An 8,496-nucleotide genomic window follows, 5' to 3' on the forward strand; every position below is an offset into this window, starting at 1 on the left:
TTTCATAACTGGAAAAACTGAGGCTGGGAATGTTTCAATGATACCAAGGGTAACAAGCATTTCAGAGGAACTCTGATCTTCCATAAATTGGAGGAATTAGAATTACATCTCATATACTCTAACTGCTAGCCAAATTACATTTTTAACATCACAGTTGACACTAAAGCCATTCATTCCTTAATTTTCCAAAGCATCACTCTTAAATGTTAAATAAACCTTTTTCAAATTTCCAAAAATTTAAAATGAAGACAAATGATGCCCAGTTTTAAAGACTGAAAAGAGGTTTAGCCTGATTCTTTTACCTTTTGTTACAAGTAGAACCCTAATTCTAAACCACCACAGAATAGAAAAGTGAAAACTGAAGACATACCACAGTAGAGAGGTCTCCACTTTGCCCCGGTAATCTTGCCTTGTTCATTACTTCTCCAGAGGAAGGTTTTGATATACTTCAGTGCTCAAAGCTCCGCCTTCTTTTTCTGTGTGATTCTCTCTCTTAAGAGGAGGAAAGCAAAGGTCAAGGCCACTAAAGGCAATTATATACCATAGCAATTTGGCAATCAAAATTGAAAAGTCCACAGTCATAGAGGAGGAAATATCACAATGATATTGAAATAATAATGCAGAATTTCCACTTTCAGGTCTATCAATTTGATCATAACAATAAATCACTCTGAAGTTTAATATCCACAATCAGCTGCACACTTTGAAACCACAAGTGCAACAGGAAATACTCATTATGGAAAGTAATGAGAGTGCTTAATTAATGCAGTGAAATCTTTTACAGTAATTCCCTCAGGACTGGGAAAAATTGTTATTTCGATGCTGTATGTGCAGGTGACACTGAGAAGAAACTTTTTTTAAATTTGGCTTTTACCCAGTGATGAGGGAATTACAAAGGGACTCCAAGTGTATCACTGTTTATGTGAATGAGTTTGTTACACTCATTTATCCAAAAAAGGAATTGAAGTTCATCCGATATGTAGAAATCTTATGAGAATATTTCAGTTATATTACCTGAACAAAATCATTTCATTTATAAATGCAGTAATAAATAAATAAAATCAGTAATAAAGAAAATTCCCCCAAAGCTAAGACATTTCTTATTTATTTTCAGGAAAAATCATTTTACATAATCTTACTATGGACAGGCACAATCCCGAGTTAGATATGATATGGGAGTCAGGCTGGCACAGATAAAAATAAAACACAGACCGGAAGCCAAAGGAGTGGCGTTCTAATCCTGACACCTTCCCTTGCCTTCTCAGTGACTAGAGCAAGTCACTTAACTTCTGTATGCCTCAGTTTCCTCGGCTGCAAAATGTAAATTTGTCTGTTCTCCCTCCTACTTAGATAGTGAGCCCCATGTGGGGCAGCGACTGTGCCTGACCTGATTAACTTTTATCTACCCCAGATCTTAGAACAGTTCTTGACACATAGTAAGTGCTCAACAAAATAATTAAAAGTGCCTTTCTATAATTGAACCTGTTTCAGCAGTTTCAATGCCTCACTGTTTAGTGGAATGAGACAGACTGCCTAGGAGTCAAGAACCCAAGCTTCAATTCCCACTAACCTAATAGGTCATCTTGGGCCTCAGTTTCCTCATCTGCAAAATAAGAACAATAATTTCCTAATTAGGAAAATGAGCAACATCAAAACACTTTGGATAATGGAAAATACCATATGAAGTCAAGGTATAGTTTTATTAAGAATTCAGGGTTACCTCCTTAGGTCACAAGTCTCTGGGTAAGAGGACTTCTAGAATATTGCTCTCTTTAATTTTACTTCAAAGTTCTAACCAAATGGTTCTTAAACTTCTGAATACTCCTTTATAGGGTAATAATGTTTTATGATTCTCAAGTTTATATTTTAAAAAGGGACAAAGATTTGGTGGCAGTTATAATTGCCAGTTCAGGATACATATAATCCTGGTAGAAAATCACAAGGAAAGATCAATCAGTTGTATTTATTGAGCATTTACTATGTGGAGACAATGTACTAAGTGGTTAGGAGAGTGCAGTACAATAGATTTAGCAGAAATGTTTCCTGCCCATAAGAAGCCTATAGTCTAGAGGAGAAAGATGAGGGAGAAAGAATAGACAGATGTGTTCTACAAATGGAAGCTTCCGGTATGAATATGAAATTGGATCATCTGTTCCCAAAGTTTCAGTTGATGAGTTTTTCTACTATTATTATATGTCAATAAATGCATGCCAGAGTACAGATTGCATTCATGAGCTACACTTAGTAGATTTCTGCCCTAGCTGCTCCGCTGCCTCTACAGCTGCCTGTTTTGAAAAAAAAAAATCCATAAATGCAAAATATGTATATCAAAGAGGGTTTCTATAACACAGGACTCAAAACAATCTCCTTTCCTTTATCTTCCATCCATGAGCTAGAGCCGTACACGTTCCGGCCTGACAAGGATGAGACCTGAGTTCTTGTCCTGTCTCTACCAACTCTGTTATAGTGTACTCTCCTAAGTGCTTAGAATAGTGTTCTGCACACCACAAGTGCCCAATGAATACCACTGATTGATTAATCTCTGCTACTCTATTGTGTGACCTAGTCTAAGTGATTTAACTGCACTGCGTTTCAGCTTCCTTATTTGTAAAAGTAATATGAAAGCTCTTTGGAGAAGTTAGAAAGATCTATACAAATTCAAAGTATCAGTGTGCTGAACTGATTTTTCAAAAGAGATCAGGGCTTAAAGGCAGAATAGCCAGGAAACTGTAATGAGTGATTTGAAGAATGCATTCCTGAATGCTCCAGAAAATTACCTCTGCTGCTGCCGTGAATGAAAGACAAAGGACAGAGAGTTTCACAGCTGGAGAATCAGTGAGAATGAGGATTCTTCTACATTGTCTTCCTTCCTTCGGGATGAACCCAATAATCTTTCATTAATGGGGCAGACTGGAAGTAGTGTAGGAATCAACCTTGCTTCACTTCCCATGAAATTAGATTGACCTTTACCATTAATTTTTATTTTTGCTTCATCTCAGCATTGATCAGAAACTTTTTAAAAAAAATAGTAATTGTTAATAATATTGGTATTTGTTAAGTACATAATATGTGCTAAGCACTCTACTAAGTGTGGGGGTCATTACAAGATAATCAGATCTCACATGGGGCTCACAGTCTAAGTAGGAGGGAGAAAAGTGTTGAATCACCATTCTGCAGATGAGGGAACTGAGACACAAAGCAGTTAAGTGACTTACCCAAAGTCATACAGCAGACAAGTGGGAGAGTTGGCATTAGAACCCAGATCCTCTGACTACCAAGCCACACTGCTTCTTAAGTGTTTAAGCTTAAGTGCTTGTGCTGAGAGCTTACTCTGTGCCTGGCACTGTTCTAAGCACTGGTGGTAGATAAAATCTAATTAGATTGGACCTAGTCCTTTTTCCATGTGGGGCTCACTGACTTAATCGCCATTTCACAGAAGAGGTAACTGAGGCACAGTAGAGTGAAGAGACTTGCCCAAAGTTGCACAGCTGACAAGTAGGGGAGCTGGGATTAGAACCCAGGTCCTCTGACCCCCAGGACTGTGCTATTTCCACTAGACCACACTACCTCAAGGTCATATTTTTCTAGCATAGTTTTCATTTTTCCACTGAGTTTATTTGCTTTTTTTAGCACTATATTATTTTGCAATTTATAAATTACCTAGAAAATAAAAAACCACATACTCCCCTCTGGTCTCAATCTACCAACTTTTAGGGCATGAACTATACAGATAATTGAGTCCAAAGTGGGCCTGAATTAGCCAGAGAGGCTGCAAATGGGACCCAGCTATTACACAAATTAGCTCCATATCATCCTGAGAACTTTCTGAAATAAAAACTGCCTCATGAGGTCTTCAAAGCTGTATTTTAGGCAATCCTTGTTGAAAGTAGACTGCCAAGATTAACTGATATTCCATTCAAAGTAATCTGAAATAAATAACTCATTCATCAATGACTTTTAAATAGAATAGGATTTCAGCAATTCAGTCATTCGATTGTATTTATTGAGCGCTTACTGTGTGCAAAGCACTGAACTGAGCACTTGGAAGAGTACAATATAACAACAAAAAGTCACATTCCCTGAGCTCATAGCCTAGAGGAGGAGACAGACAATATAAATAAATGAGTAAACAGGTAAATAAATTACAGCTATATACAGATACATTCATATGTACTATGGGGATGGGAGGGAGGATGAATGAAGGAGCAAGTAAGAGCAGTGCAGAAGGGAGTGGGAGAAGAGGAGAGGAGGGCTTCATCAGGGAAGGCTTCTTGGAGGAGATGTAACTTCGATAAGGCTTTAAAATGGGGGAGAGCAGTTATCTGTCTGATAGCAATTATCTTGCAAAACTGTATGGAAAAAAGAAAGTGACTGGGCAAAGAAAGAAATGGAATTTATCCAGCGTGGCTATAGTAAGAATATAGTATGCATTAGGGCAATCTTCTCTGTCAAGCAGTAGTATCAAAAAGAATCCAGTGAGACTAAGACTATTTTAGCAGTACCTCTCCTATAACCATTTTATGGAAATTCTGCTTATACACCATTTTGTTTATTATAATAATGATGATTATAATAATAATGATAATAGTATTTATTAGGCACTTACTATGTCTCAAGCACTGTTCTAACCTCTACGGTAGATACAATTTAATCAGGTGGGACACAGTCCCTGTCCCACTTGGAGCTCACAGACTTAATCCCCATTTTACAGATGAGGTAACTGAGGAACTGAGAATTTAAGTGACTTGCCTAAGGTCACAGAACAGGCAAGGGGCAGGGCTGGGATTAGAATCCAGGTTCTTATGACTCCCAGGCCCATGCTCTACCACTAGGTCATGTGAACTGTTGTCTCAAAAAAACCCCAAAAAACTAAAAAATTCAGGATATATTCACATGTCAATCAATCAATTAATGATATTTGTTGAGTCCTGTATTTGTGCAGAGCACTGTACTAAGCACTTGAGAGAAAACAAACCAGTGGGTAGACATGATCCCTGCTATCCAGAAGCTTTAAGTTTATCACATGCAAGTTAAAGGCTAAAATTACTTTGGTTCCACTATTCTAGAATGTAAGATGGTTACAGACATGGAATGTGTCTATTTATTATTATATTGTACTCTCCCAAGCATTCGGTACAGTCCTCTGCACACAGTAAATGCTCAATAAATACTATTGCATTTTTGGTTCCCAGCTCCTGTCTGAAACATGAGAGAAGTCAAAATAAAGTTTATTTGGATTCTATGAATGAGCTGAATCATCTGCCTATAAGGAACACGGCCTCAATGAAAATGAAAATTTTCTATTTCAATCAAGAGCAATCAGATGTGTTCCCTCTCTAAAGTTTTTATTCCATCATAATGGCTGTGTTCTCCAGGAAAAAAAAAACCTTTAAAAAAATCCTCAACCGACACTGCTATAAATGATCCAGATGTCGACAACTCCAAGTTTCAGCAATTGGAAGGGTGATTTGCCTTACCAAAGGGATAGTGTTACAAATGTTACCATTCTGCTAAAAGCTCTTTGTTTAATAGGACACAGATTGACATTTTTCATGATCATATCATCATCATCATCATCATCATCATAATATAAGTATTTTTTTAAGTACCTCCTATGTGTGCCAAGCACAGTATTAAGCACTGGGGTAGATTCAGGATATTCAGGTTGGAAACGGTCCCTGACCCAAATGGGGTTCACAGTCTAAGTGGGAGGAAGAGTAAGTATAGAATCCCCATTTTACAGAGGAGGAAACTGAGGCCCAGGGAAGTTAAGTGACTTTTTCAAGGTCACACAAAAGAGAAATGGCAAAGCTGAGATTAGAGCCAAGTGCTCTGACTCGCAAGTCAGTGTTCTTTCCACTAAGCCACAATGAGGTTGTGGACTAAGTAGCATTATCAATAATAATAATAATAATAATGGTATTTTCTTAAGTGCCATGTGCCAGGCACTTTTCTAAGTGCTGGGGTAGATCCAGGGCTTAGATCAGTGCTTGGCACATAGTAGGTGCTTAACAAATACCATAATTATTATTATTATTACATAAGATAATTGGTTTGGACACAGTTCTTGTACCACAGAGGGCTCAGTCTTACTCCCCATTTTACAGATGAGGGAACTGAAGCACAGAGAAGTGAGGTGACTTTCCCAAGATCACACAGAAAACAAGTGGCAGAGCCAGGATTAGGACCCATGACCTTCTAACTCCCAGGCCCATGCTCTATCCACTAAGCCATGCTGCTTTCAAGCATTCCTTTGGTGTGGTGCACTATACTAGGTGCTTGAATAGTACAGGTTACTGAACTGGCTTGTTCCCTAATAATAATAATAATAATAATAATAATGGTATTTGTTAAGTACTTACTACATGCAAACAAGTTGGGGAATAGTGGGAGAAGAGAAGCAGCATGGCCTAGTGGATAGAGAACAGGCATGGGAGTCAGAAGGACCTGGGGTTTAATCCAGGCTCTCCTACTCATCTGTTGTGCAACCTTGGGCAAGTCACTGCACTTCTCTGTGCCTCAGTTACCTCATCTGTATAATGGGGATTAAAACTGTGAGCCTTATGTGGGATAGAGACTGTGTCCAACTCGATTACCTTTTATCTACCACAGTGCTTAGAACAGTGCCAGACACATAGTAAGCACTTAACAAGTACTATAAAAAAAGAGAGCAGACAGGTAAAGTGGGGCCGGAAGGTGGAGAGTCTTGAAGCCAATTGTGAAGGGTTTGTGTTTCCTGCAAAGTGACACAGGCAACCAGCCGTGCAAGACTTTGAGTAGGGGAGAGATGTGGGCACGAATATAATCCGTGCATCAGTGTGGAGTTCAGCTGAAAGTGGGAGATGCTGGAGGCAAGGGAGACCAGCAAGGAAGGTAATGCAACAGTCTAGCCAAGGGGAGATCAAACCTTGTTCCGGGGTGGTAATGTTTTAGGTGGAGAGGAAGGGGTGGATCCAGGGAATGTTGTAAAGATAAAAACCACTGGATTTGGCAGTAGACTGGATGAAAATTGAATGATCGTGTAAAAGTCGAGGATGACACCAATCTGGCAGGCATCTGGGACAGGGAGGATGATAGTATCGTCAACTGGGATGGGAAAGTCAGGATGGAGAGTGGGTTCAAGGGGAAAGTTGAGGATTTCGGCGTTGGCTAATGGGCCCCCCTGATTGGTTTGGACTCAGTTTGATTGCCAGCTGTTGCCTAAGCAGCCTGTGAGCTCTGCTGCTTCCTTTGCCCTGTGGCTAGCAGTGAGTACCATCTGTCCTCTTGTGGCCTAGTGGGAGGAGAATGAGCATGAGCCTCAGTACCTACCCCAGTGCTTAGTCATTCAGAACAATCAATCATATTTATTGAGCGCTTACTGTGTGCAGAGCACTGTTCTAAGCTCTTGGCAGAGTACAATGTAACAATAAACAGACACATCCCTGCCCGCAACGTGCTTAGTACATAGTAAACACTTAACTCATACCACAATTATAATAATTAGTTTTAACTGCTGTTTTCCTAATGGGAATGATTGCCACAGTTGCTCAGAACCCAGTATTGTATTTCTGTACTGTAGAGCGGTCTGTCATTATCAAAGATGATGCCACTGACAAAAAGATCCTGTCCATGCATGTGAGTTTAGCCTTCTCATGTTGCTTAGATGTACTGATACATCTTTAATGCACAGTAGATTTGTCTTCTCTGGACCTCCATTTTCAACCCTGCCTCTTGGTTCCAGCATGTTCCCAAAGTCTTTGCTCAAGAAAAGTAACCTCTCTCCTGATTTCCGGCCCACAAGCCACTCTTTCGGTGGCGGTGATCTTGTTCAGCCTACTGTGAAGTCATATTGTTTGACACTGTTGTGTTCTTAAACGTGGCATACTGTTGCCATCTTTTCTCCTCATAGACATGAGAGAGGAGCTCAGCAGGGGTGAGCATCCCTACAATGCATGGCTTAGTGGATAGAGCATGGGCCTCAGAGTCAGAAGGCCCTAGGTTCTAACCCCGGCTCTGCCATAGGTCTGCTGTGTGATCTTCTGCAAGACACTTAGTTTCTTTTGCCTCAGTTACCTCATCTGTAAAATGGGAATAAGAGTGTAAGCCCCATGTGGGACAGGGACTGTGTCCAACCTGATTAACTTGTACCTTCCCCAGAGTTTATAATAGTGCTGGTCACATAGTAAGCAATTAATAATAATGTTGGTATTTGTTAAGCACTTACTATGTGCAGAGCACTGTTCTAAGCACTGGGGTAGATACAGGGTAATCATGTTGTCCCACGTGAGGCTCACAGTTAATCCCCATTTTACAGATGAGGTAACTGAGGCACAGAGAAGTGAAGTGACTTGCCCACAGTCACACACTTGACAAGTGGCAGATCTGGGATTCAAATCCACGACCTCTGACTCCCAAGACCAGGCTCTTTCCACTGAGCCACGCTGCTTCTCTACTATAATTATTATTGCAATGTAGGTAAACAACCTGGGGTTCAGGACATTGTCATTGATAATT

Source organism: Ornithorhynchus anatinus, chromosome 7 (assembly GCF_004115215.2).
Source record: "Ornithorhynchus anatinus isolate Pmale09 chromosome 7, mOrnAna1.pri.v4, whole genome shotgun sequence".
Lineage (NCBI taxonomy): Eukaryota > Metazoa > Chordata > Mammalia > Monotremata > Ornithorhynchidae > Ornithorhynchus > Ornithorhynchus anatinus.